The 27,428-nt window shown below is 42.3% G+C and overlaps 1 long non-coding RNA gene across 1 annotated transcript in view; it reads left to right on the top strand.

Moving 5' to 3' along the window:
• LOC309604963 overlaps positions 1–25,716 on the top strand; it is a 394,171-nt gene extending 368,455 nt beyond the window's left edge. Inside the window, exon 2 of the long non-coding RNA XR_014231178.1 lies at positions 24,586–25,716. This is a non-coding gene — a long non-coding RNA (uncharacterized lncRNA). The remainder of the gene's footprint in view (positions 1–24,585) is intronic.
• The last annotated feature ends 1,712 nt before the right edge of the window (positions 25,717–27,428 follow it).

The following is a 27,428-nucleotide window of genomic DNA, read 5'->3' as shown; positions in this document are numbered from 1 at the left end:
AATTTGGTGGTTTGTCCCTTCGGGCATTTTTCATTCTTCACCTCCACAACGAGGGTGCTAATACCTGAAACCTCCACATCTTGCTGGGATTCCAAACTGATCAAGTTACCATGAAAACCACACAGGTACAGGCCTGCGGGCTTACAGAGGATTCCTCCCTCAGAAAGCTCTCTCGGCTTGAGCCAGGAAAGAACACTACCACATTTTTCTTGGCTTTTTATAGGGTGTTGATCCAAGGATCTGTTTTTACATTCGAATGCAGCAGTCGACTGGAACATAATAGATTGCAGACCTTTGTGAGGAATCTCTGTGAGGCTTCGGCAGGCAACAGTGAGCTGTTGCAAAGAACTCCACTGTCAGCAGGTTCGCCACTGGGCCCTCATCCATGTTTTCCTTATTTTTAAAGGAGTCATTGACCTTGCACAGGCCTGTATCAAAATGGGGTGAACAAAAATTCTGCCAGACACGGCGGGATTGGAAGAGGCTTCTTTCAGGGGCTCGAAAGGGCTTCATTTGGTCTATTTACTGTCATGGAAATTCTGATTGTGACTTAGAGGCCTCCGTGGCTTGGAGCCAGATGGAAAGGTTTGGGAAAAAAGCAGAGACTCAACTGGGGAGTGAGCGGGAGTGAGAGGGGTGGGAAAGCAGCTGTCCTGGCACAGCCCCCAGAGGGATGCAAAGACCCCTGGTGCCTATTGTGCAAGGGCAGATTCAGAAGTCTCCATGCGGACAAGGGGGCAGCCTGTGTCACTGCTCCAGGTGGCCAGGCTTGATGAGCACGCTGGGAGCTTGTTCAAAGTTGGTCTCGCCAAGGGAGGTCCCACCCAACATGTCATTCATTCATTCATCCTGCAAACACTTCTTAAGAGTCTGCTGGGTTTGCGCTACTGGGTGTATACCCTGAGAAAACCATAATTCAAAAACAGACATGTACCACAATGTTCATTGCAGCTCTACTTACAATAGCCAGGACATGGAAGCAACCTAAGTGTCCATCGACAGATGAATGGATAAAGAAGATGTGGCACATATATACAATGGAATATTACTCAGCCATAAAAAGAAACGAAATTGAGCTATTTCTAGTGCAGTGGGTGGACCTAGAGTCTGTCATACAGAGTGAAGTAAGTCAGAAAGAGGAAAACAAATACCGTATGCTAACACATATATTCGGAATCTAAAAAAATGGTTCTGAAGAACCTAGGGACAGGACAGGAATAAAGGTGCAGACGTAGAGAATGGAGCTGAGGACATGGGGAGGGGGAAGGGTAAGCTGGGACGAAGTGAGAGAGAGGCATGGACATATATACACTACCAAATGTAAAACAGATAGCTAGTGGGAAGCAGCTCCATAGCACAGGGAAATCAGCTCGGTGCTTTGTGACCACCTAGAGGGGTGGGATAGGGAGGGTAGGAGGGAGATGCAAGAGCGAGGGGATATGGGGACATATGTATATGTATAGCTGATTCACTTTGTTATACAGCAGAAACTGACACAACGTTGTAAAACAATTATACTCCAATAATGATGTAAAAAAAGAAAAACTCAGATGGGGCAATCACAAATATTCACCATCCATTAGAAAAAAACAAAACAAAACATGTCTCAACATATATTCCAAGAAATCAAATTATTCAGTCTATTTTACTAGTTATGATATAAAAAATAAGAAATGAGAGTTAAAAATACAGAAGAAAAATCTGTTCACTTGTAAATAATAATAATGTGTCTCTCTTATAAAATAGCAAATATTGTTTCTTTCAGAAAAATAATAAAATGGGTAAAATGTTGGCATATCTAAAAAAAAAAAAGTCTGCTGGGTTTGAGACACTGTGCTTGGCACTGAGATTATAGAAGTGACCAACACAGTCTCTGCCTATTTTTCTGTAAGGGGACCGTCTAGCAAAAACGATTCTACTGCTATAGGAAGCCAGACCAGAGCTGCCATGGGAGAGTCAAATCTCCCACCTCAGCCCTTCCGTGTGTGCTGTCCCCAGGGCATCTCAATTCATTTCAACCATCACCGCCGAAATGCCAGCTAACCCTGTGCCAGGAAGTGCTTCGATCTCCGCATGATGGGCCTGCAGAGTCCAAGTGTGCGTGTACTCTCCCAGGTTCAGAAACACACTCCCCCTCAAGTGCAAAGGATGTAGAAGCTGCACCGAGTCCGTCTCCCAGGGGGATTTGCATGTTAAGGAGGATTACCACTTCAGCTAAAGGCAAGCTCCCCAGCGCAGGCTTTTAGGCCTGAGCAGGAAGGGTCGGGTGTGTCGGGGAGTAGAAGAGAGACTTCCTAGAAACACACAGATGTCACGCCGGGTAGGCAGGCTGCCTACCCTGGGCTTCAGGCTGTTCTGGAACTGAAAGGGGGTTGGAAACCATCTGGTGGGGGAGAAAACAGCAAGCCTGTGGTGAACAGCACCAGGGCCTTCTCTCCTGCTCCCCGTCTCCTGGGCTGGCCTTCCTAAGCTCCCTGCAAGCATGGACTTGTTTTCTGCTAAGCTCCTGGGTTTAGTGAATATGTGTGTGTGTGTGTGTGTGTGTGTGTGTGTGTGTGTGTGTGTGTGTTGTGTATGTGTGTGTTTACAGCCTAAAAAGAAGCAGCCCATGGGGAAACGTGTGAGATAAAGAGGTTAGAGAAAAGACCCAAAGCAAAGGAGAGAGAACGTTGGCGCTGGCCGGCCTCCAGAACCGCTATTATTTTCTACGGTAGATAATCACAGAACTGTGCTGGAAGATGAAGAATGCTTTCCGAGTTGGGGGAGGGGAGGGCCCTTACTCCTTGGAAAGGCTTATTAACACCAGGCTAATAGCATAGTCCTTAATCATCAGGGTGAACTTGAGCCACTGGGGTTGAGCCTCCAACGGTATAAATGATATCTTTATTTCGGGAACCTCTGAAACTTAGATCTTCTGAATAGGATTCCCATCGCCACCGCTCTCCATGATTCAAATGAAACTTCTGGAGTGAAGTGACTGTACTGTCATGTTTTCCACTTTACAATTATATTCTACAGATTTCTAGATCTTGTTAACTTTGATGTATCTGCTCTGGTGGAGATGAAATAAATCAAAACACTGGATGACTTAAGTTATGCGTTTTTATGTACACCAGTATAAATATGTCTTTTTTTTCCCTCCCAACTGCAATACCTTTCTTATTACTGGAATAGAGTTAATAGAAACAATTCTCATAAAAAGGAAATCTATTACTTTTGGAAATATACTAATTCAGACATCATCTGCGATGAAGGTAAAAGGTTTGTCAAGTAAATGAGGATAATAAACAAAATCCCAGTCCAATTTTGTTTAGACTACTTGAAGAAAAACATACTTTAAGAACTGCAGCAGTACTCATTTACATGTAAACATTTTTATGCTACTTACAAATTATTCTCATCTTATCTTAAAAGCTGATCTTCGAAGAACCTAGTTGCTATCACTTTTTAAACCTCATTTTCACAACCTTACCTCCCTATTTGAAATTCATGAAAATACTTTTCTTTGCATATATTTCCCTCAAAGTTAACTTGAGTTAATGATGTTGTTATATGTTAATTTATAATCCAGTACTTATAAATGGATGGGTGGATAGATGGATGGATGAATCTAGAATAAAATCAACCTGATTTATATTCCTATTTCCCTCAGATATAGGTCTCTGGGTCTCAGGAGTCTCTCTGGAACCTAGAAAGTCTGTCCATTCCTCTAAAGAGTCCTTCACCATCCAAGACACTCTTCCACCCATGACAGAATATCGTAAGTCACCAACTCCAGGCCTGCTCCCCAGACCTCTGAGCAGTCTCCTTTCCACGCCACCACTTGTGCCGACCTTGGCTTTTTGGCCAATTACCCATTTGGATTTGGCTCTGCTTTGGGTTCGCCTCCCCAGGATTTGGCAACCAGGATTTGCAATGAACAAATTGGCCTGCAAACTGATTCATGATTTAAACTCAGCTTTGAGTCGTTAACTAACCCTTCTTGGCTTTGACAGCCTGATCTTTTCCTATAAATTTTGGCAAGTGGCGCTCCTGCCTCACTCCCCCAGCCCAGCCCTTCTCTCTCCCACCTTCCATCCCAGGTCCAGACTGCTAGGAGGGAGCAAGGTTACACAGTCTCCTCACAGACTCTCTCAGGAATGCCTCGTCTCTGATGTAGGTAAACTCCTACTAGCTGTGAACTATCTGGCCTCAAGTCTAGATAACTTTGGATTCAGCACAACTTTACTTCCAAAAGATGTAATTAATGCTACTTAAGGAGACACGGTACTCTGCCACTTGGTTGTGAAAACTCCCACTTCAGAGTAAAGTGATTGATGACTTCTGTACTAAAATCTTCCTATGTTCCGCATCTCTTATTTTCCCTTTGAGATAGCAGCATTTCTTTTTATTCGGCCAAGAAAGCTGAATTTATATTTTCTCCTTAACTTTTCAATTGACCCAAACATTCTTCATTAATCTAATTCTGTCTTTAATCTAATACTTTTCCAAATTTTCCAAAGGTTTCTCTTAAAATATTTTTTTAATATTTTATTTACAAAATAGAGAATACATAAAAAAGCTCCCAGCTGTTACCATTTTTAATATAAAATAGAAGTATAACATAAATCATGTTTTTGTGTATAAAATATGAAGTAAAGCCTCTGCTCTTGCCACGGCTCCAGGTGACCTCTCAGATAAGCCTTGATAAAGGTTTAGTGCCTTTCCTTCCAGACTTTTTCTAGCTTTCCACAAACAGGCATAAACCTTTTCAAGCCAAATATCAAGTTTCCATTCATTCCTCTTCGCTTCTCACCACATATGAACTTACCAAGAAATTCGGGTGACTCTTCCTTCAACACCATCCAAAATCTACCTCATGCACTTCTTTTCACCTGCGTCCCAAGCTCAACCAAGCCGTCATCTTGTCTCACTGGTCAACTGTGAAAACCTCTCAGAAGTCTCTCCACTCTCACCCCTTCCCTTTAAATGCATAGATAATCTTGATGGCAAGCAAACAACACACTAGTTAAACTGAGCAACTCCGGTTAAATTGAGCAGAAAGAGGATTATTGGAAATGTCTTGGGAAATTCACAGACTTGATGAAAAGGCAAGAGGACTAGCCTCAGCAGAGATGCCGAGCAACGGCCATGGTGAAATCAGGGTTGAGGACGAGCTTAGTCAGGAAGTTATGCTGCCCCTGCTGGACCCGGACACCTTTCAAGCATGGCGCCCCTGGGGGTACTAGGCTCTCCCACTGGCCCCCTGGCCTGGCCACCTCTGCCACTGCTGTAATAAATCTGCCTTGTCCCAGATCTTTGTCTCCCTGGAACTGGATTTGGAGTTGCTGGTGGAGCACGCATGCCCATCCCTTAGCTCTCAGAGCTGGGTGAGGGAACGCCTGGTCTGTTCAGCTTCTGGAGGGGGTGGGGTTGGGGAAAGTCTCCCACCTGGACCCCCCCGGGGATCTGCCACAGGGCATCTGCCCAGAGCTGGAAACCCATTGCCACAGAGTCCATCGGGATCCACGAGGAAGTCAGGCTCACGCCCTTACTGTCCTTGATGTCACCGGAGACTCGATGCTCTTCCCAGGGGGCCTCTTCATGTGCACGGAGATTCAGATAAGTGCATTTGGACCCTGCTGCTACTCAATGACTTAATTAAGAGCATTTTAAAACTCCAATTTAATTAGCTAATTTAAATTCTGTTCAGTTTATCATGTGCATATGATACATCGCACAGGTCCAGGATCTAATGACCGTCTTCAGCAAAATCACTAACATTTGCATAGTGGTCTACAGTTCACAATGTGCTCTCATATGCTTTAAACCATCTGGTTCTCAAGAAGCTCCTGTGAATAGGTAGGATAGACCTTATTATATCATTTTAACAGGTGAGAAAGCTCAGTCTCAGAGGTCAAAAGCACTTTTCAAGTGCACCAGGTGTAAAGGAGAGGAGAAGCCTAGATTACAACCTACTTCTCCTAAAAGAGAATCCTCCTATACTGTTGGGAATGTAAATTGGTGCAGCCACTATGGAGAACAGTATGGAGGTTCCTTAAAAAACTAAAAATGGAGTTGCCATATGATCCAGCAATCCCACTCCTGGTCATATATCTGGACAAAACTCTAATTCAAAAAGATACATGCACCCCAATGTTCATAGCAGCACTATTTACAATAGCCAAGACCTGGAAACAGCCTAATGTCTATCAACAGATGAATGGATATAGAAGATTTTATATATATATATTATATATTTATATAATATATATATTTTATATATATATACATATAATGGGATATTACTCAGCCAAAAAAAAAAAAAAAAAGAAACAAAGAATGCCATTTGCAGCTACATGAAAGGGCCTAGAGATTATCATACTAAGCAAAGTCAGGAAGAGAAAGACAATACCATATGATATCACTTATATATGGAATCTGAAATATGACACAAATGAACTTATCTACGAAACAGAAACAGACTCACAGGCACAGAGAACAGATTTGTGGTTGCCAAGGGGAAGGGGGTTGAGGGAGGGATGGATTGGGACTTTGGGATTAGCAGATGCAAACTATTACATGTAGAATGGATAAACAACAAGGTCCTATTATATAGCACAGGGAACTATATTTAATATCCTGTGATAAACCATCATGGAAAAGAATATGAAAAGAATATATATATGTAACTGAATCACTTTGCCATACAGCAGTAAATAACATGTTGTAAATCAACTATACTTCAATAAAAAAAAAAAAAAAACACCTACCTCTCCTTAACTCTAAATGTCCCTCAGAACCATCAAATTCACCAGGCATTCTGAGTAATCAAGGTTTAATCAGAGGGTGTGGGGAGGTGAATAAACGAAGGTAGTGGAATCACGATTCAGAGGCAGGTAGGGGTAAAATAAAGAGAGCTGGGTTTCCAGGGACTTGGGACCATCCAGCTCCTAGGAACATACCCAGGCAAGTTCTGTGGCCCAGAGCAAACCAGGCACTGGGCCACCCTCTACTAACAGCCCACCATACACACCACCATCTCATGGTGTCTGTGAGTAAATTAAAGTGGCCTTCAGGGACAGCCTCAAAGAGGACAGTAGGGACTTCCCTGGTAGCCCAGTGGTTAAGAATCTGCCTTGCAATGCAGGGGACGCGGGTTCGATCCCTGGTCACGGAACTAAGATTCCACATGCCGCGGGACAACTAAGCCTGCACGCTGCAACTACTGAGCCCGTGCGCTCTAGAGCCTGTGAGCCACACCTAGAGAGAAGCCCGTGCTCCACAACGAAGAGTCCGAGCGCTGCAAAGAAAGATCCCACATGCCTCAACTAAGACCCAATGCAGCCTAATTAATTAATTAATTAATTAATTAATTTTATAAAAAGAGGCCAGTAAATATCAAAGAGACTGAGAAAAGGAGGTGGGACAAGGGGCACTGGTAATTGTTTAAGGGCTGATGTCTTAGCAAACTGGCTGGCAGGACCCTCATGTAAGTATCTCCCAGGCTCTGCCTTGAGGTTGTCTCTGCAAGTGGCAGTGGGGATTAGGAAGAGGAGTTAGGAGGAGCAAGGCAGGGCTAGACTATCATCTTCCCCACCCAGACTCCAGGGAAAAGCTGCTGTAGGCCCAGTCTTGCTGCTTTGAGAACTTCTTTTACAAATCGGAAACAAGACAAGCCACAGCTCCTATGCCCTTCAGTCTATCAGAGAGTCAATCTCCACTGTTGGGTTTTCCCTAGGGTGACAGCCCACAGGCCCTTGCTCTGGGGGCATGACATTCAGTGCCTCTATACCCTCCCCTGCCATTGCCCCCCATTCTTTCACTGTGTCGGCCAGGCCTGGCCTCAGAAGAAGCCAAAGTGGCTCCTGGCCCAATGCAAATCACCAAGGCATTCTTTTTGAATGCCTCTTTGTATCTGTTCACACCTTTCATCCCAGAGTTTCAAAGCACAGTGCAAATGTTAACTTGTCCTCAGACACCCCAGGAGTGGAAAGTAGGTGGCATACGCTATTATCATCTCCTGTTTTATAGAAACAAAGCAAGTTCTGAGCCATGACCCATCTTGCTGGAGGCCTCATGGTGAATAACTGTATGTCCCAGGGACCTACATCTAGTCATTAACTATATCACGTTACTGCCAAAACACCACAAATATCAGCTCTTTAATTGATAACCATTTTTTTCTCTCACTTTCTTCTTTCTTTCTTCCTTTGGAGTCTGAGATCTCTTGCAGCTTTATAAATAGGTCCCACAAATTGACACAACCACCAACCATCTGCAGTTGTCCCTCTCTTAAAAGAAGCCAGGGGCTTCCCTGGTGGCACAGTCGTTGGGAATCTGCCTACCAGTGCAGGGGACACAGGTTGGAGCCCTGGTCCGAGAAGATCCCACATGCTGAGGAGCAACTAAGCCCGTGCGCCACGACTACTGAGCCTGCGCTCTAAAGCCTGTGAGCCACAACTACTGAGCCCACGTGCCACAACTACTGAAGCCTGCACACCTAGAGCCCGTGCTCCACAACAAGAGAAGCCACTGCAATGAGAAGCCCGCGCACCGCAACGAAGAGTAGCCCCCGCTCGCCACAACTAGAGAAAGCCCGGGTGCAGCAACAAAGACCCAACACAGCCAAAAACAAATTAATTAATAAAAAAAAAAAAGAAGCCAGAAGATTAATTAAATAAGCCCCTTTGCTACATGCTTGGCATAAATGATCACTTGCCTAGAGAAATAGTGCTGGCTAGCTCAGCATATTATTTAGAGTAGACAGTCAGTCACAGTGACCACACGCCCACTGTCCCCTCCTGAGGGACCCACCACTTTTGGCTGAGAAGAGCAGCCCTGGCTATAACTTAAATGAGGTGATCATCTTCTGTACCACATGACTGCACCCCCATTCAAGCCACACCTGATTGAACCAGGAAACCAACTATAACTGTTCCAGAGGCTGGACTGTGATTTATAAAGGGAGCTGATAAGAATGTTATATTCAAACTATTGGAATTGGGCAGGGGTGGGGAGTGGGGCAGAATAGTGGGCTTCCATTAGGTGGTCAAACAAAAAGAAGCAGGCAGGTTTAGAGAGAAAAGACACCTGGGGAGTAGGGAATCATGTCAATGGCAATGAACCAGAGGCCAGAACTTCTACTATTGTAAGAGTAAGCATTTAAACAAGTCCTTGGAACTACTGTGGATTCTGAATGATCTTGAGGTTCTAGTGTCTGTAAGTCTTGGCCATATGATGATCACGTTCTTTTTTTAATTTTATTTTTTTTTAATTGAAGTATAGTTGATTTACTATGTTTTGCTAGTTTCTGGTGTATGCAAAGTGATTTGGTTATATATATATAGATATATAGATATATAGATATATATTCAGTTATATATATATATATATATTTTCCAGATTCTTTTCCATTATAGGTTATTACAAGATATCGAATATAGCTCCCTGTGCTATACAGTAGGTCCTTGTTGTTTATCTATTTTATATATAGTAGTGTGTATCTGTTAATCCCAAGTTCCTAATTTGTCCCTCCCTCCCTCTTTCCCCTTTGGTAACCATAAATTTGTTTTCTATGTCTGTGAGTCTGTTTCTGTTTTGTAAATAAGTTCATTTGTATCATTTTTTTGATTCCACATATAAATGATATCATATGATATTTGTCTTCCTCTGTATCACTTACTTGACTTAGTATGATAATCTCTAGGTCCATTCATGTTGCTGCAAGTGGCATTATTTCATTCTTTTTTATGGCTGAGTAATATTCCATTGTGTATATATACCACATCTTCTTTATCCATTCATCTGTCAATGGGCACTTAGACATGCTTCCATGTCTTGGCTATTGTAAATAGTGCTGCTATGAAAATAAGGGTGCGTGTATCTTTTAGAATTAGAGTTTTCTCCTGGATATATGCCCAGGAGTGGGATTGCTGGATCATATGGTAACTCTATTTTTAGTTTTTTAAGGAACCTCCGTACTGTTCTCCATCATGGCTACACCAATTTACATTCCCACCAACAGTGTAGGAGGATTCCCATTTCTCCACACCCTCTTCAGCATTTATTATTTCTAGACTTTTTATGATGGTCATTCAGACCAATGTGAGGTGATACCTCATTGTAGTTTTGATTTGCATTTCTCTAATAATTAGTGATGTTGAGCATATGGTCATATTCTTTATACATTCTTATCTCCTTTATTGCTTTTCTTTATAATATGCTCCCATTCTTAGCCCAAGATCAGAAATACTCAACTAAAAATTTCATTTAAGTTCTGTGACTTACATGCTTGAGTCAATATCAAGTTGGACAAGCCACTTGCTCTTCCTGCTTCTAAGCTTTCATCAGCAAAACGGAGATAGTTATTTCTTAATCCGTGCCTACAGAGTTGATTGGACTTCCTAAATATCTAGTTGATTTGAAGTGAGGTTTTTCTAGCCATCATAACATCCAATCACTAAGGAATCACCAAATGTCCACCTGATTTGATTATTTAGAAATTTGAAGTAATGACTAACCTTTTTGAGCCCTGTCACCTGGTCCTGTTAAGAAAAGGATAATGTCGTTTCATTGATGTATCTCTAATGTCATAAGAGTGGGAGTAGATATTGTGAAGCATAAGCAAACTGCTCCCTGGACATCTGGCATTTCTTTGAAATTGTGTGTTTTATCTCTAAAATTCTAATAAATTTCATCTTCTACTCCCCCCCCCCCAAAAAAAAAGAAGAGGAGGATAATGTCGGCTCTGCCACTCAAGGGATCCAGCCCATCTCTAGGTGGCAGACCAGTAAATATACTCATCTTGATGGCCCCATAATTCCAGGCTTTTTGAAATGCTGGGATATAAGTTGTAGGGTAGGATATGGAAGACATCAATTATGCTGCCTGAATGGTACAAATAAATCTCATCTGAGAGGGAAATTCAAATAGACACTGTGTGCTTAGGAGAAAAAATACAACACACATAAAACATTTTCGAGAAACGAGATAGTTGACATTTTGATCAATCAACCTTAGCTATTAAATACCACTATCTCTGCCAAGTTAATTACCTGCAAAGGAAGAGCCAGTCCTGGCCAAGAGCAGTGCCGCCAGCATCCAGCTCTGCAATCACATTATGGAAGGGAAAACCCCCAAAACTCAGGGAGACAGGGCAAAGCCCAAAGAAATGAAAAATGCTAGGTGTGCAGGATATGCCCTTAGCCGTCTCAGCACCCTTGCTGCCTGAGGGAAAGCTTCAGGCAGAGGAGGGGCCCACTGGCTGTCAAATAAGCTGTCACCTTCTCTCTCCATACCCACCACAGGTCAGCTCATCCCTCAGATGGCTGGTGGGAAAGCGGCAGCTCCTCCAGAACTTCTCTTGGCCATGCTTCACCCTGGTGGGCACCCATCCTAGGCTCTGGCCCCATGCTCATTTCAGGGGTAACTGCCCAGAGACCAGAGAGCTCTGCTAAGACTCTGAAGCTGCCACTCACTGGAAAGGGGGAGTGAGGTCCATTCCATGTAGATGGTGGCAGGTAGGGCAAAAGGAATAAATACTGACTTCACGTGAGGCTCAGTGGCCAAGGCATTTCACTTAGGCAGGAGTTGAGGGAGGAAAGCCCCGGTGAATCTTTTCTTCCAAAGTATATGAGGGAACGGGAAAAGTCTTATATCCCATCCTGAGCCACAAAGACAGTTCAAGTATTGAATATTTTCCTAGAGGCAGAGCAGATCAGGTTTTGAAAAGCCTGGATTTTAAATCATTTGAGGGAGAGTTCCTCTTTAAAAAATATAATACAGAACTAAGCACAGGATCTTAAAAGAAAAGCCCTGGCAGGGGTTGAAACATGGGAGATTATATGTATACTCACCTGTGTCTTTTGGGATGTTCTTAACAACTCTTCGTCTGAGATTCTCCAGTAGTACCATGAAGCCCTGTGGGCACTAGGGGGTGGACCCAAGGCAGAGGGACGAACTTCACTGAAAATCCCCTCCAATTCTGTTATTCCTGCCAGTCTGGCTTTAGGATTCTGGGTTCTGAACTCAGTTCAGCTATCAATTCTCAGGGTCACTATTATGGGTCTTTGTCTTTCCAAAATTCGTATGTTGAAGTCCTAACCCTCAGTGCCTCAGAAAGTGACTTTATTTGAAGATAGAGTCTTTACAGAGACAATCAAGTTAAGATGAGCTCATTAGGGTGGGCCCTGATGCAATGTGACTGGTATCCTTATAAAAGGCGAGGGATATTGGAGTCAGACCCACACATAAAAAGAACGCCATGTGAACATGAAAGCAGACATGGGGTGATGCTACTACAACCTAAGAATGTCAAAGATGGACAGCAAACCCCCAGAAGCTAGGGGAGTGGCAGGGAACTGATCCTTCCTCACAGCCCTCAGAAGGAACCAACCCTGCCAACACTTCGATCTTGGACTTCTAGCCTCCAGAGCTGTGAGACAATAAATGTCTGTTGCTTAAGCCTCTGAATTTGTGGAACTCTGTTATAGCACCCCCTTCAATCTAGTATAGTCAATGGGTACATCTCTCTTCTCCATCATTTGCCATAAAACGAAGACCAAGATCATGCTCTTCATCATCTAAGCTGCAAGGTAGCAACCTGAACAGAAATATGAAATATGAGCTCTTCTCTGTCCTATTTGTAAGGAGTAACTCATAACTACAGTTTCTCTAAACATGTCTGCCAAAAGGTCCTCTTTTATTTGCCAGATCGCTTTACTAATGATTTTATTCAAGTCATCAGTCATCATATGAGAGAAAATTTTGATAAATTTTTCTTGAATGCCCTCAGTGATTCTTGCAGTCTTGGCCTTCGTCCCAGGAAGGGACAGCCTTTCTTCATGAAATTTCAGCAAGCATTTATTGAGCACTTATTATTGTTCAGCCGCTGGGCCAGGGCCTGGGAAACAAAACTTCGTAGGACAGAGACAGGCTTTCAAGGAATTGTAGTGTGGTGAGAAAACAAACCTAGCAAGAGCCATGGTACAGATTGGTCATTGCCACAATGTGATGTTTATAAAGTGCTATGGAAGCTCAGAGTAAGAAGAATCCCTGCAGGACTGTTTTAGAGGAAGCAATATTTCACTTGGGCTTTGAAGGATGAATAAGAGTTTGCCAGGCAGAGAATGCAGGATTCAGAAGGAAAAACATGGACAGTTTGAAGTATGTTGAATGAATTAGTGCAGCTGCAGTGCGGTGGTTAGATTAGAGAGAAGAATATTAAAGCAAGGGCAGAACAGGGGCTCATGGCAGGAGTGAGTAGAAGAGGGGCAGGAATCGGGGGCAGTAATTATCATGTCAGAATCTCTCTTCGGCATCTTTCTTGAGATCCGATGTTAATGCTTATCTCTAGGAAGCCTGACACGGGTTTGGTCCTTGAGAAGGCTCTGCTGATTTCCTCAGTTTGGATTAATCTACAATAAAAAGCCACACAGGCGTGGAGCAGGGAGAAAGGTGGGAAAGGAATGGAAGAAGGAGAGGCCTGGCCTCTGCTAAGTGCTGAGTGTTTACTTTTCACTTTGTAACTTGCAGTTTCCCTTCTGCTTGGGCTCTCAGGTAACCAGAGACCTGGCCCTGGCTCCAAGGCCCCTGTAGGGTTTTCCTGCTTTGGTAGCTTAACCTGGTCAAATTAACCTGTCGTTGACTCTGCAAACACTTCAGGCAGTGTGCTAGGCACCAGGCACACAGCCGAAGCCCCTATGAGCAAGTGCCACCTTTTCACCCCAAAGCCAGTTGTTTAAGGGTTGTGGCCCAGTAGGCAAATCGTACACAGTGGGGAGCCAGATGCCCTGGCTTTGAGGCCTGGCTGCGCAAACTTTAAGCTGTGTGACCTTGAACTCATCACTTGGCGTCTCTAATCTTTGGTTGCTTCATATTTAAAATTCCGTTTGTGGTTTTTTTTTTTTTTCTCTGTTAAGAGGGTGGAATGAAATGATGGATGTGGAAACAGTTTCTCATCGGAGAAACCCTAGACAACCCTTCTTTGTTACTGTCACCAGACCAGTTAGGTGAGAAGGAACCCAAGCGTATTCATCATAACTCTCTCTGCGGCAAGTAACAGGAAGCCAAGCCAAGCTGGCCAAAGCGACAAAGGAGTTTACTGACTCGTTCACCTGGGAAGCTCCTGGAGAAGCTCAGAGTCAAAGGAAGAGCCGTGGGATCTCAGCCCCTGGAGCCAGAGACCTGGGCGCTCCGTGAATGCCCTGGCGGCTGCCTGCTTCGGTTGCTCTCCGCCCAAGACTTGCATCCTCTTTGTGGGGGGGCACCATGGGCGCTTGCAGCGCAGGCCCGGGGGAGCAGGGGAGGAGGGGAGGATTCTACAGAGAGAGACGGGGGAGCGCTGGGGGCAGACACCACCCTGCTGCCCACAGGCTTCTGCAGCGTGACAGCCCCTCACTCAGACAACCTTGTTGCAGGACCTCTTCTGTGACAGACACGTGCTCGGCCCTGGGGCAGAGGTCCGCTGCACTCCCTGTAGGGTCCCCAACGCTTCAGTGGACTCACTCACATCTTGGGGACGAGAGACAGGCATGCGGCCATTCCACCGTGCGAGTGCTCGTGGCTTCATAGCAGCAAACGAGACAGACGCAGGCAAGGTCCTGCTCATTTTTCACAGAGGCGGATGGAAAAGCAAACAAGAGGTTCAAACTTGAAAGAACCCAACCCAATGGAAATAAAATGTGGGATATCCATACCATGAAACAGAACTTGGCACCAAAAAGGAAGGAAGTAGCTGGTTCGTGGTACAACATGGATAAACCTCAAAAACGTTACACGGAGTAAAAAAAATTTTAAATAAATAAACAAATAAATAAATTGGTCTACATTTAAAGATCAAATGAACAAACATTACACTAAGTGAAAGAAGCCAGTCACAAAGACCACGTGCTGTATGAGTCCCTGTATATGCATGATCCCGAATAGGCACAGAGACAGAAAGTAGTTTAGTGGTTTCCAGAGGCTGGAGGGTGAAGTAGTCAGGGGAGGGGTGGGGCACTACCCCATGGCTGACGGGTACAAGGTTTCTTTTGAGGGTGCTGGAAATGTTCTAAAATTAGACTATTGTGATGGTTGCACAGCTCTATAAACATACTAAAATCCATTGCATTGTGTTGTTTAAACAGATGCGTCTTACGGTATGTAAAGTATATCTAGGTGAAGCTGTTTTAGGAAAAGCAAACAGGAGTGCTATGTAGGAAATGTAAATAAGGTGATGAAGTGGAGCGTGACTTCATGGTTACTCTAGATGGAGAAGTCACAAAGACCTCTCTGAAGAGGCGACACGAAAACTGCGGTCTGAGTGACAGGAAAGAGCCAGCCCTGCAGAGAGTTGAAGGAATCTGACTCCAGGCAGAAAGGACAGCTAGCCAAAGGCCTTGAAGCAGAAACAAGCTTAGTGCTGTCAGGGTGGGTGGGTGGGTGAGGAAGGCAGGGGCCAGATCATTCGATGCTTGTGTACCCTGGAGAGAGGGGTGGATTTTATTCCAAGAAAAGTCACTGGAGGGCTTAAGAAGGGTAGCAACATAATCTCAATTTTGTTTTTGAAAAATCATTCTGGCTGCTGTGGGGAGAATGGATTGTCAGGGGCTAGTACTCAATTTTTTATGATTGATTAAGGGCAAAGTATTAAAAAAGAAATATAAGTAAATAGGATTGAATCTCTGCCTCAAAGGAGCTACAGTGGAGTGGAAGAAATGATACATATAGACACCCATAAATCTCAGAAGGAGCAGAATGTAGAAAGTGCTCCTTTCTGAGAAGGAGATGTAGAAAGGGGTGTGGGGATACAGAGGCAGACACAGTGTGATCTGCTTGGGGAAGAAGCTTGTCAGTAAGGAAGATATTCAATTGGAAAGTGACAGATGAGTAGGAAAAGAAACAAGGGTGGTCTTCTAGCAGCCAAAATATCATCTTCAAGGCACGGTGGTGAGAACACACAGGTGAGTATTAAGAGAAAGTGTGCCATCCAGTTAATCTATAGAGTAGAAAACAAAATAAGAAGTGACAGGAGATAACACTAACAACAGTTGACACTTATTAAGAGCTGACTATAGTCTAGGCACTGTGTTAACAAAGCATAGATTAAAATATTTAACTCTCTAAAATATTTAATCCTCTCATATGAGGTAGCAACCATTTGCATTTTGCCCTGTATCAGTCAAGACCCCCAAAAGAAAGGCACGCTAAATTTAGGACAATTCAAGGGGTGTCTATTTAAAAATGACTATTTACAATGTCGCAGGCAGAAATTAGGGGAACTACACAGCAGAAGGAGGGAGCCATGGGTAGCCATAATAGAACACTCAATAAAGCAAGGCCTAAGAAACGAGGAAAGAGAAAGGTTGTCAGAATCTGGAGGACAGGAAGTCATATAGAGGTCACTTCAAGATAAGCGATGACCTTTAGCCAAGGGATATAGCCACCGTGAAGGGTCCTTAAAAGGAGAGGACTAGGGGGCTAAATATCATGACTGCACCCTCCTCCTTCCCTTGCATCTCCTTCCAGAACTCCCAACTGGCTGAACACAACCAGAAATCAAAGTGCACAGAGGCCCTGATGATGTGGTCCAAACTGATTGATCTCCAAGGGTAGAAAGCCTATGATAAGAATGGAAAGGTAGGTAGTTAGGTATCTTGCCATAGAAGATCTGGAATTTCAGGTGAGAAGTATGGTATTCATTCAATGTGTAAAGAACAAGCATTGAAGAACTTTCATGGATTGGAGAAGAAAATGACCAGAAACAGGAAAACCAATAAAAAGACTCCTAATTGTCTGAATAAGAGGTAATAACCCAGAGGTTATAGGAGGAATGGAAAGCAGGGACCAATTGTAAAGTTCTTTTTTCAAGAGTAATATTAAAGATCAACTCCATTGGACATGTTAGGTAATGGGATATGGTGGGGAGTTGGGACGAGGCAAGGAAAGTGACAAAGATGATATGAGAATTTTCAACCTGGATACTGAGAAGAGAGTTCTTACACTTAAGGGAAAACATAATGCAATGAAGGCCTGGGTGTGGGGGTGTTATGGTCAAGGCTCTTTCATTTGAGACCCACTTATGCTGACTTAAGTAGAAAAGGGAGAATTTATTATAAAAATGTAGGATTATTGCTCAAAAATTAAGGGCAGGAGACAGAGTCAAGATGGTGTACTAGGAGGATGCAGAATTCGTGTCTCCTCATAACTAGGGAACTTACCAGGCACCAGTGGGGGACCACAGACACCCAAGGGAGAGGAACCCAAGGGGGAGAAGTGGAGGCGGGACGGGACTGGTGCCCCTGAGAGGTGGCTGGGGGAAGGAAGGAGTTCCTACATGCAGCAGGACCCACCCACAATTAGAGGTCCAGCAGCAACAGGGGAGACTCTGGGGGAGATGGTAGGGGAGGGGCACAGAGGAATGGAAGGGAATGTGACCAGTGCTTTCCCTGTCCTCTTAGGCACCAGGGAGCCTGTTGGGCTCCCGGGCCTAATCCTCTGTCCTCGGAGCCTCCTTCCTGCCCTGCAAAGCCCAAGCGCCGCCCCTACAACCCAACCCAGGGCCCTATCTCCAAACTCCGGAACTCCACACTCCAGAGGCCCTCCTTTCGATGTGCTGCCTCTCCTTTTCTGTGCAGGTCCTAAGCAGAGGCCCCGCCCCACACTTGAATGTCGCCCCACCTAGGCCCCACTTCCAAGGCCTTTTCTGGCTGTAGAGGTCCTGAGCCTAGGCCCTGCCCCATGCTCAAACGTCACCCCCCTGCCCACCTAAGTCCTGCCCCACCCTAAATCCTGCCCCTGCCTAAGTTCCACCCCCAGCCTAAACTCCACCCCCACAGCCAGAGCATCATTTTTTTGTTGTTGTTCCCTCTTTTACATTAGGGTTCTGTTTACCTTGTTGATTCATTGTTGTTGATTTTTTATATTTTTATTTTTCCTAATAAAACTTTTATTTTTCTAATTTTATTTTATTCTTTATACTTTGTTAGTGATTTCTCCTTTTGGCTTGTTCCCCACCCCCTCTTTTATTTTTCTATTACTGTTGTGATTTTATTTTACCTTGTGGCAGTTGTTTCAATTATAGTTTTATTTTTCCTAATATATTTTTTCTCTCTCTAATTTTCCTTTGTCTTTTATTCTTTAATATTGTACGGCTCCATTTTTTCTTTTGTTCTTCCTTTTTTTTTTTTTTTTTAACTGCACCATGAAGCTTGCAGGATCTTGGTTCCTAGGCCAGAGGTCGGGCCTGAGCTCCTATGGTGGGAGCTCTAAATCCAAACTGCTGGACTAACACAGAAGCTCAGACCCCAGGGAATATCAAGCAGAGTGAGGCCTCCCTGAGGTCCTCATCTCAGCACCAAAACCCAGCTCTATCCAACTGCCTGCAAACTCTAGTGCTGGACATCTCAGGCCAAACAACCTATAAGACAGGAATACAGCACCACCCATCAAAAAAAAAGAAAAAATGAAACGACATAAAAATATGTTACAGACGAAGGAGCAAGGTAAAAACCTACAAGACCAAATAAATGAAGAGGAAATAGGCAACCTACCTGAAAAAAATTCAGAGTAATGATAGTAAAGATGATCCAAAATCTCAGGCAAAGAATGGAGAAAATACAAGAAACATTTAGCAAGGATCTAGAAGAACAAAAGAGCAAACAAACAGTCATGAACAACACAATTACTGAAATTAAAAATACTCTAGAAGGAATCAATAACAGAATAACTGAGGCAGAAGAATGGATAAGTGAGCTGGAAGATAAAATGGTAGAAATAACTGCCAGGGAGCAGAATAAAGAAAAAAGAATGAAAAGAATTGAGGACAGTCTCAGAGACCTCTGGGACAACATTAAACACACCAACATTTGAATTATAGGGGTCCCAGAAGAAGAAGAGAAAAAGAAAGGGTTTGAGAAAATATTTGAAGAGATCATAGTCGAAAACTTCCCTAACATGGGAAAGGAAATAGTCAATCTAGTCCAGGAAGCACAGAGAGTACCATGCAGGATAAACCCAAAGAGAAACACTCTGAGAAACATATTAATCAAATATCAAAAATTAAATACAAAGAAAAAATATTAAAAGCAGCAAGGGAAAAACAACAAATAACATACAAGGGAATCTGCATAAGGTTAACAGCTGATTTTTCAGCAGAAACTCTGCAGGCCAGAAGGGAGTGGCAGAACATATTTAAAGTGATGAAAGGGAAAAACCTACAACGAAGATTACTCTACCCAGCAAGGATCTCATTCAGATTCGATGGAGAAAGCAAAACCTTTACAGATAAGCAAAGTTAAGAGAATTCAGCACCACCAAACCAGCTTTACAACAAATACTAAAGGAACTTCTCTAGTCAGGAAACACAAGAGAAGGAAAAGACCTACAATAACAAACCCCAAACAATTAAGAAAATGGTAATAAGAACATACATATCGATAATTACCTTAAATGTAAATGGATTAAATGCTCCAACCAAAAGACATAGACTGGTTGAATGGATACAAAAACAATACCCGTACATATGCTGTCTACAAGAGACCCACTTCAGACCTAACGACACATACAAAATGAAAGTGAGGAGTTGGAAAAAGATATTCCACGCAAATGGAAATCAAAAGAAAGCTAGAGTAGCAATTCTCATATCACACAAAATAGACTTTAAAATAAAGACTATTACAAGAGATAAAGAAGGAGACTACATAATGATCAAGGGATCAATCCAAGAAGAAGATATAACAATTATAAATATTTATGCACCCAACATAGGAGCACTTCAATACATAAGGCAAATGCTAACAGCCATAAAAGGGGAAATCAACAGTAACACAATCATAGCAGGGGACTTTAACACTCCACTTTCACCAATGGACAGATCATCCAATATGAAAATAAATAAGGAAACACAAGCTTTAAATGACACATTAAATAAGATGGACTTAATTGATATTTATAGGACATTCAATCCAAAAACAACAGAATACACTTTCTTCACAAGTGCTCATGGAACATTCTCCAAGATAGACCATATCTTGGGTCACAAATCAAGCTTTGGTAAATTTAAGAAAGTTGAAATTGTATCAAGTATCTTTTCCGAAGAGAACACTATGAGACTAGATATCAATTACAGGAAAAAAAAATGTAAAGAATACAAACACATGGAGGCTAAACAATATGCTACTAAATAACCAAGAGATCAGGGAAGAAATCAAAGAGGAAATCAAAAAATATCTAGAAATAAATGACAATGAAAACACAACCACCCAAAACCTATGGGATGCAACAAAAGCAGTTCTAAGAGGGAAGTTTATAGAAATATAATCCTACCTCAAGAAACAAGAAACATCTCAAATAAACAACCTAACCTTACACCTAAAGAAATTAGAGAAAGAAGAACAAAAAAACCTAAAATTAGCAGAAGGAAAGAAATCATAAAGATCAGATCAGAAATAAATGAAAAAGAAATGAAGGAAACAATAGCTAAGATCAATAAAACTAAAAGCTGGTTTTTTGAGAAGATAAACAAAATTGATAAACCATTAGCCAGACTCATCAAGAAAAAAAGGGAGAAGACTCAAATCAACTGAATTAGAAATGAAAAAGGAGAAGTAACAACGGACACTGCAGAAATCCAAAGGATCATGAGAGATTACTACAAGGAACTATATGCCAATAAAATGGACAACCTGGAGGAAATGGACAAATTCTTAGAAAAGCACAACCTTCCGAGACTGAACCAGGAAGAAATAGAAAATATAAACAGACCAATCACAAGCACTGAAATTGAGACTGTGATTAAAAATCTTCCAACAAACAAAAGCCCAGGGCCAAATGGCTTCACAGGTGAATTCTATCAATCATTTAGAGAAGAGCTAATACCTATCCTTCTCAAACTCTTCCAGATTATAGCAGAGGGAGGAACACTCCCAAATTAATTCTACAAGGCCACCATCACTCTGATACCAAAAGCAGACAAACATGTTACAAAAAAAGAAAACTACTGACCAATATCACAGATGAACATAGATGCAAAAATCCTCAACAAAATACTAGCAAACAGAATCCAACAGCACATTAAAAGGATCATACACCATGATCAAGTGGGGCTTATCCCAGGAATGCAAGGATTCTTCAATATATGCAAATTAATCAATGTGATACACCATATTAACAAACTGAAGAATAAAAACCATATGATCACCTCAATAGATGCAGAAAAAGCTTTTGACAAAACTCAACACCCATTTATGATAAAAAAAACTCTCCAGAAAGTGGCATAGAGGGAACCTACCTCAACATAATAAAGGCCGAATATGACAAACCCACAGCCAACATTGTTCTCAATGGTGAAAAACTGAAAGCATTTCCTCTAAGATCAGGAGCAAGACAAGGATGTTCACTCTCGCCACTATTATTCAACATAGTTTTGGAAGTTTTATCCACAGCAATCAGAGAAGAAAAAGAAATAAAAGGAATACAAATTGGAAAAGAAGAAGTAAAACTGTCACTGTTTGCAGATGACATACTATACATAGAGAATCCTAAAGATGCCACCAGAAAACTACTAGAGCTAATCAATGAATTTGGTAAAGTAGCAGGATACAAAATTAATGCACAGAAATCTCTTACATTCCTATACACTAATGTTGAAAAATCTGAAAGAGAAATTAAGGAAACACTCCCATTTACCATTGCATCAAAAAGAATAAAATACCTAGGAATAAACCTTCCTAAGGAGACAAAAGACCTGTATGCAGAAAACTATAAGACACTGGTGAAAGAAATTAAAGATGATACAAACAGATGGAGAGATATACAATGTTCTTGTATTGGAAGAATCAACATTGTGAAAATGACTATACTATCCAAAGCAATCTACAGATTCGATGCAATCCCTATCAAACTACCAATGGCATTTTTCACAGAACTAGAACAAAATATTTCACAATTTGTATGGAAACACTAAAGACCCCGAATAGCCAAAGCAATCTTGAGAAAGAAAAACGGACCTGGAGGAATCAGGCTCCTGGACTTCAGACTATACTACAAAGCTACAGTAATCAAGACTGTATGGTACTGGCACAAAAACAGGAATATAGGTCAATTGAACAGGATAGAAAGCCCAGAGATAAACCCACACACCTATGGTCACCTTATCTTTGATAAAGGAGGCAAGAATATACTATGGAGAAAAGACAGCCTCTTCAATAAGTGGTGCTGGGAAAACTGGACAGCTACATGTAAAAGAATGAAATTAGAACACTCCCTAACACCGTACACAAAAATAAACTCAAAATGGATTAAAGACCTAAATGTAAGGCTAGACACTATAAAACTCCTAGAGGAAAACATAGGCAGAACAGTCTATGACATAAATCACAGCAAGATCCTTTTGACCCACCTCCTAGAGAAATGGAAATTAAAACAAAAATAAACAAATGGGACCTAATGAAATTTAAAAATTTTTGCACAGCACAGGAAACCATAAACAAGATGAAAAGACAACCGTCAGAATGGGAGAAAATATTTGCAAATGAAGCAACTGACAAAGGATTAATCTCCAAAATATACAAGCAGCTAATGTAGCTCAATATTAAAAAAACAAACAACCCCATCAACAAATGGGCAGAAGACCTAAATAGACATTTCTCCAAAGAAGATATACAGACTGCCAACAAACACATGAAAGGATGCTCAACATCACTAATCATTAGAGAAATGCAAATCAAAACTACAATGAGGTGTCACCTCACACCAGTCATAATGGCCATCATCAAAAAATCTACAAACAATAAGTGCTGGAGAGGGTGTGGAGAAAAGGGAACCCTCTTGCATTGTTGGTGGGAATGTAAATTGATACAGCCACTGTGGAGAAGGTATGGAGGTTCCTTAAAAAACTAGAAATAGACCTACCATATTACCCAGCAATCCCACTACTGGGCATAGACCCTTTGAAAACCATAATTCAAAAAGAGTCATGTACCACAGTGTTCGTTGCAGCACTATTTACAATAGCCAGGACATGGAAGCAACCTAAGTGTCCATCGACAGATGAATGGATAAAGAAGATGTGGCACATATATATAATGGAATATTACTCAGCCATAAAAAGAAATGAAATTGAGTTATTTGTAGTGAGGTGGATGGACCTAGTGTCTGTCATACAGAGTGAAGTAAGTCAGAAAGAGAAAAATAAATACTGTATGCTAACACATATATATGGAATCTAAAATAAAAAAAGGTTCTGATGAATCTTGGGGCAGGACAGGAATAAAGACACAGACATATAGAATGGACTTGAGGACACGGGGAGGGGGAAGAGTAATCTGGGACACAGTGAGAGAGTGGCATTGACATATATGCACTACAAAATGTAAAATAGATAGCTAGTGAGAAGCACTACATGGCACAGGGAGATCAGCTCTGTGCTTTGTGACCACCTAGAGGGGTGGGATAAGGAGGTTGGGAGCGAGACGCAAGAGGGAGGGGATATGGGGATGTATGTATGCATATAGGTCATTCACTTTGTTGTACAGCAGGAGCTAACACAACACTGTGAAGCAATTATACTCCAATAAAGTTGTTTTAAAAAAAATTAAAGGCAGAAGTTATAGCCGAACCTCACAAGGGACTGGAATCAGGAATGGGCAATACATCAGACACCATGTTGCTCCTTGGTGGTGCTGGGTCATCCCAAGTCTGCGCGACTCACATCCCTGCCTCACTTTGTTCCATTTATGTCTCTTTTCACAAATCAGATTTCTCTGCATCTCCAGGCCCATGATTGAAAATGGCAGCTTCAGTTCTGAGTTTATATCACTTCCCAGTTCAGCCAGAGCAGTCTGGTGCCCGCCATCATTCCATATCCTTGAGAGACTGGCTCCAACTAGCTATGGCCAAGGGTGCAGGATCATGTAGTTCAAGCCCATCCTTGAGTGGAGGAAGTTCTCAGAGGAGGTCCATGTGCTGGGTGGAAATGCCTGAGAGGTGAGGGAAAGATGAGGTCACTGCTGGTCATTTCCAGGGGAAGATGCATGCCGAATGTCTTCACTGGAATAGCTAACAAGCTATAATGGTCTCAATCCAAAATGAGAGAGCGAGTTGGAGGATAATCAGGGCTAGTGAAATAGAGGTGACAATTGAAGGCAAATTTTAAAAGAGGGGATAGAGAGAAAAGGGCCAAAGAATGAACACTGGAGAATGCTTTAATTTCCAGGACAAGATGAAGGATATCAGTGAAGGATACTAGTAAAGAATACAGAAAAGGGTCTGCGGGAGGGTAGAAAAAAAAAAGACAGAGAATCTTGGTGTCAGGAAGGGAAGAAGAGCGCTGACCCACAATGCCACCTGCTCCGGAAAATGTGAGCTTCTGGAGGGCAGGGGCTGAATCTGTCTCTCTAGGAGGGGGCACAATACCTAGTGAGGAGCTAAATAAATATCTGTTGATTTGAACAAAGATGGCAAAGATGGGCTTCCCTGGTGGTGCAGTGGTTGAGAGTCTGCCTGCCAATGCAGGGGACACGGGTTCGAGCCCTGGTCTGAGAAGATCCCACATGCCGCGGAGCAGCTGGGCCCGTGAGCCACAATTACTGAACTTGCGCATCTGGAGCCTGTGCTCCGCAACAGGAGGGACTGCGATAGTGAGAGGCTCGCGCACCGCGATGAAGAGTGGCCCCCGCTTGCCACAACTAGAGAAAGCCCTCACACAGAAACGAAGACCCAACACAGCCATAAATAAATAAATAAATAAATAAATAATTTAAAAAAAAAGAAAAGATGGCAAAGAAAGAGAATAGCTATAAGATTTAGCAAGAATGAAGTCTTTAGTGACTTGTAAGAAAGCAATTACGTTAGAACGTAAAGGCAAAATCAGGATGAAAGGAAGGGGTGGGGACGGCCTAATCATTTAGAAATTTTGATGCTAGAAGAGTGAAATGACTTGAAAAGGAAGCAGAGTTAAAGGAATGATTGATTACTGTTATTATTATTTCTTTTGTGTTTTATATTTTATGATAGAAGAGACTTGTACATATTTGGGAAAAAAGATAGTCAAGATAGGTGCATTGAACATATATTCAAGATATGAGCAATTAATGGAACAGTCTTAAAGAAGGTGGGAGAAGGTGAGAGAGACTTCAGAAATCAGACAGAACTCTTCTCAGAGATGAAAGAGAAGAAAAGGGGCCTAAAGATACAAGGAAAATTTGAGATAGAGAAGCGCAACGTTGGGGAAGTTTCCCCATGTACCTTCAATTTCCCGTTGAAGCAGGAATACTCTTGTTGGCTTGCCTGGGGCAGGGTTGGAGGCTGGGGATGTTGGAGATTTAGAAGTGTAACCAAGCAAACAATATTACTCAGCAATAAGAGGCCAGCTAAAGCTAGTGTGATGCCATTTGTTAAGGCCTCAGTTCATACAACGCCAAGATATGCTTCAGTGAAATTCAGCGGTTTGGGAGCTGAAGCAAAGTCCAGTGGTGATCCCTGGGAATAGAGGGCAACAGATTCCAAGGTGGTAGCAAAGTGCCTGTTGAAAGAGCTTAGCCAGAAGTCAGAGTGGTGGATGAGGCTGATGAATGGAGAGCCTGAGGCACTGGTGATCCCAGTGAGGGAGAAGCACAGACAGGGAAAAAAAGGGAAGCTGTCTCAGAGGAGAAAGAGTTTGCTCTCAAACTCAAGAGTACTAAGCCATGGTGAAGGCCAGGACACCAACATGCCAAGGAACAGCTCCAGCTCTTAAAAAACAGCTGAAAACACAAAGGAATTGAATTAAGAAACATCTTGTAAGTTCCTGCTTACCACCATGGAGAGACCCACACTTCCCAAAGGGCTGACGCCACAGAGGCTTCTAATCTCCATGGCTGTTGGTTCCCACAAATCCCAATGGTAGGAAAGTAGGCATTAAAGTTCACCCTAGCATGTGATGAAAAGTGAAAGGGAAATAATAAACAAATCATATATACAGTGTGATTACAACCATGGGGAAATACTTTATAGAAGAAAGGAGAAAGGAATGGGAAATTGGGAAAAGTAATTAAAAATGAATGCTTTTGATCCTGGGGGGAATGAAATTATGGATGATTTGTTGGTTTCCATTCTTTTCTTTTTCTTTCTTTTTTTCCCATCTTTTTCATTTCTGTGGGAGAAGCATTGTTGTGCCAAGGAAAGCTCAAAAAGTTTTGGAGTCAGGAGCACAATTACAGTCACTCACAGTTGTGGACCACCCACCAAGCGTGAGGCATTGTGCTTGGTTCTTTACATATATTACTTTTAATCCTTACAACAATCCTTGTAGTTGCTATTACCCCTGTTTCAGATGTGAAAAGTGAAATTTGAGAATGATAAGGAACCTTGCCAAGTCCAAGACCCATGTGTATTCTGTCTGCTTTAACTTACAGCCACTTCAATTCTACTCTGACTCTTTCTTATTAGATGTCTGACCTTAGGCAAAATATTTAACCTCTTTGAGGCTCAGTTGCTTCACCTGTAATCATTAAACACACACACACACACACACACACACAGGAAAATGAATTTACCACCAGCTCAAAATCTGTATCAGAGCTACCAAAGTAAAGGGGATTAAATCAGCTCATGGGAGTGGACTGCAGGAAATGGGCTTTCCAGGGCACTAGAAAATGAGAAGCCTTGTTCTGTGGATCTAGTTATGCTGCTTGGCTGAAGAACCAAGAGAGCCCAATGTTTGTAAACATTCTCTTTACTAGAAATACAAAGGTTGTTAGTTTAGGTTTTTCTAGGATGATGTTGTAAGCCCAAATATGAAAGGGCAGCAGTGGAGCAAGAATTGAACTGTTTTCCCAGCTCCAATGGGCCCTTACTTACGCAGAGAGTGTCACTGGCGGTTGAGCCGCCCATGGGAACTTCGGGGCAAAGGGAGAGCTCATCTAGGTGCGCTGTCCCTGCTCTGGTGCTCAGCCCAGCTCTGTACCCAGGGTGGATAAGTCAGGCCGGTTGGGGGAGGTGTGTGCAACAGCGGTGCTAGGGAGATGTCCTCCCCCAAATCTGCAACTCACCTGAAATATTACAAATACCTATTTCAAAGAGTTGTTCAGATTAAAAAGAATATCTTTAAAGTACTTGATACAAAAGCCCTGCAGAAAATATGACTTCATTAAATGGTAGCTTTTATTGCTGTGTTTCAAAAATTTTATATTGAGCTTATATTAACTTTTACGGGTAAGAAAATGAATATTTAAATGTGCTTACATTTCAGCTGCGGTTATGGTTACAGATTAGAACTGAGATTAGTTGTTACATTGAGGGAAAGACACCTTTTACATTATACATTTTTGTTTGGCTACATATGGAGCACATAGGAATTGTTCTGGTTTTTGTATTTTTTTTCCAAAATAATTTTTTTCTTGAAAACCTCATTATCAAGATCGTCTTTCTGAGGCTAAGTTACCTCTTGGGCATTCCTTTCCATGAGCCATTCCAGAGAAATCTGGTTA

The sequence above is a fragment of the Balaenoptera borealis genome, assembly GCF_965194805.1.
Source record: "Balaenoptera borealis genome assembly, chromosome: 11".
Classification (NCBI taxonomy): Eukaryota; Metazoa; Chordata; class Mammalia; order Artiodactyla; family Balaenopteridae; genus Balaenoptera; species Balaenoptera borealis.
This window is presented reverse-complemented; position numbering and strand designations above follow the sequence as displayed.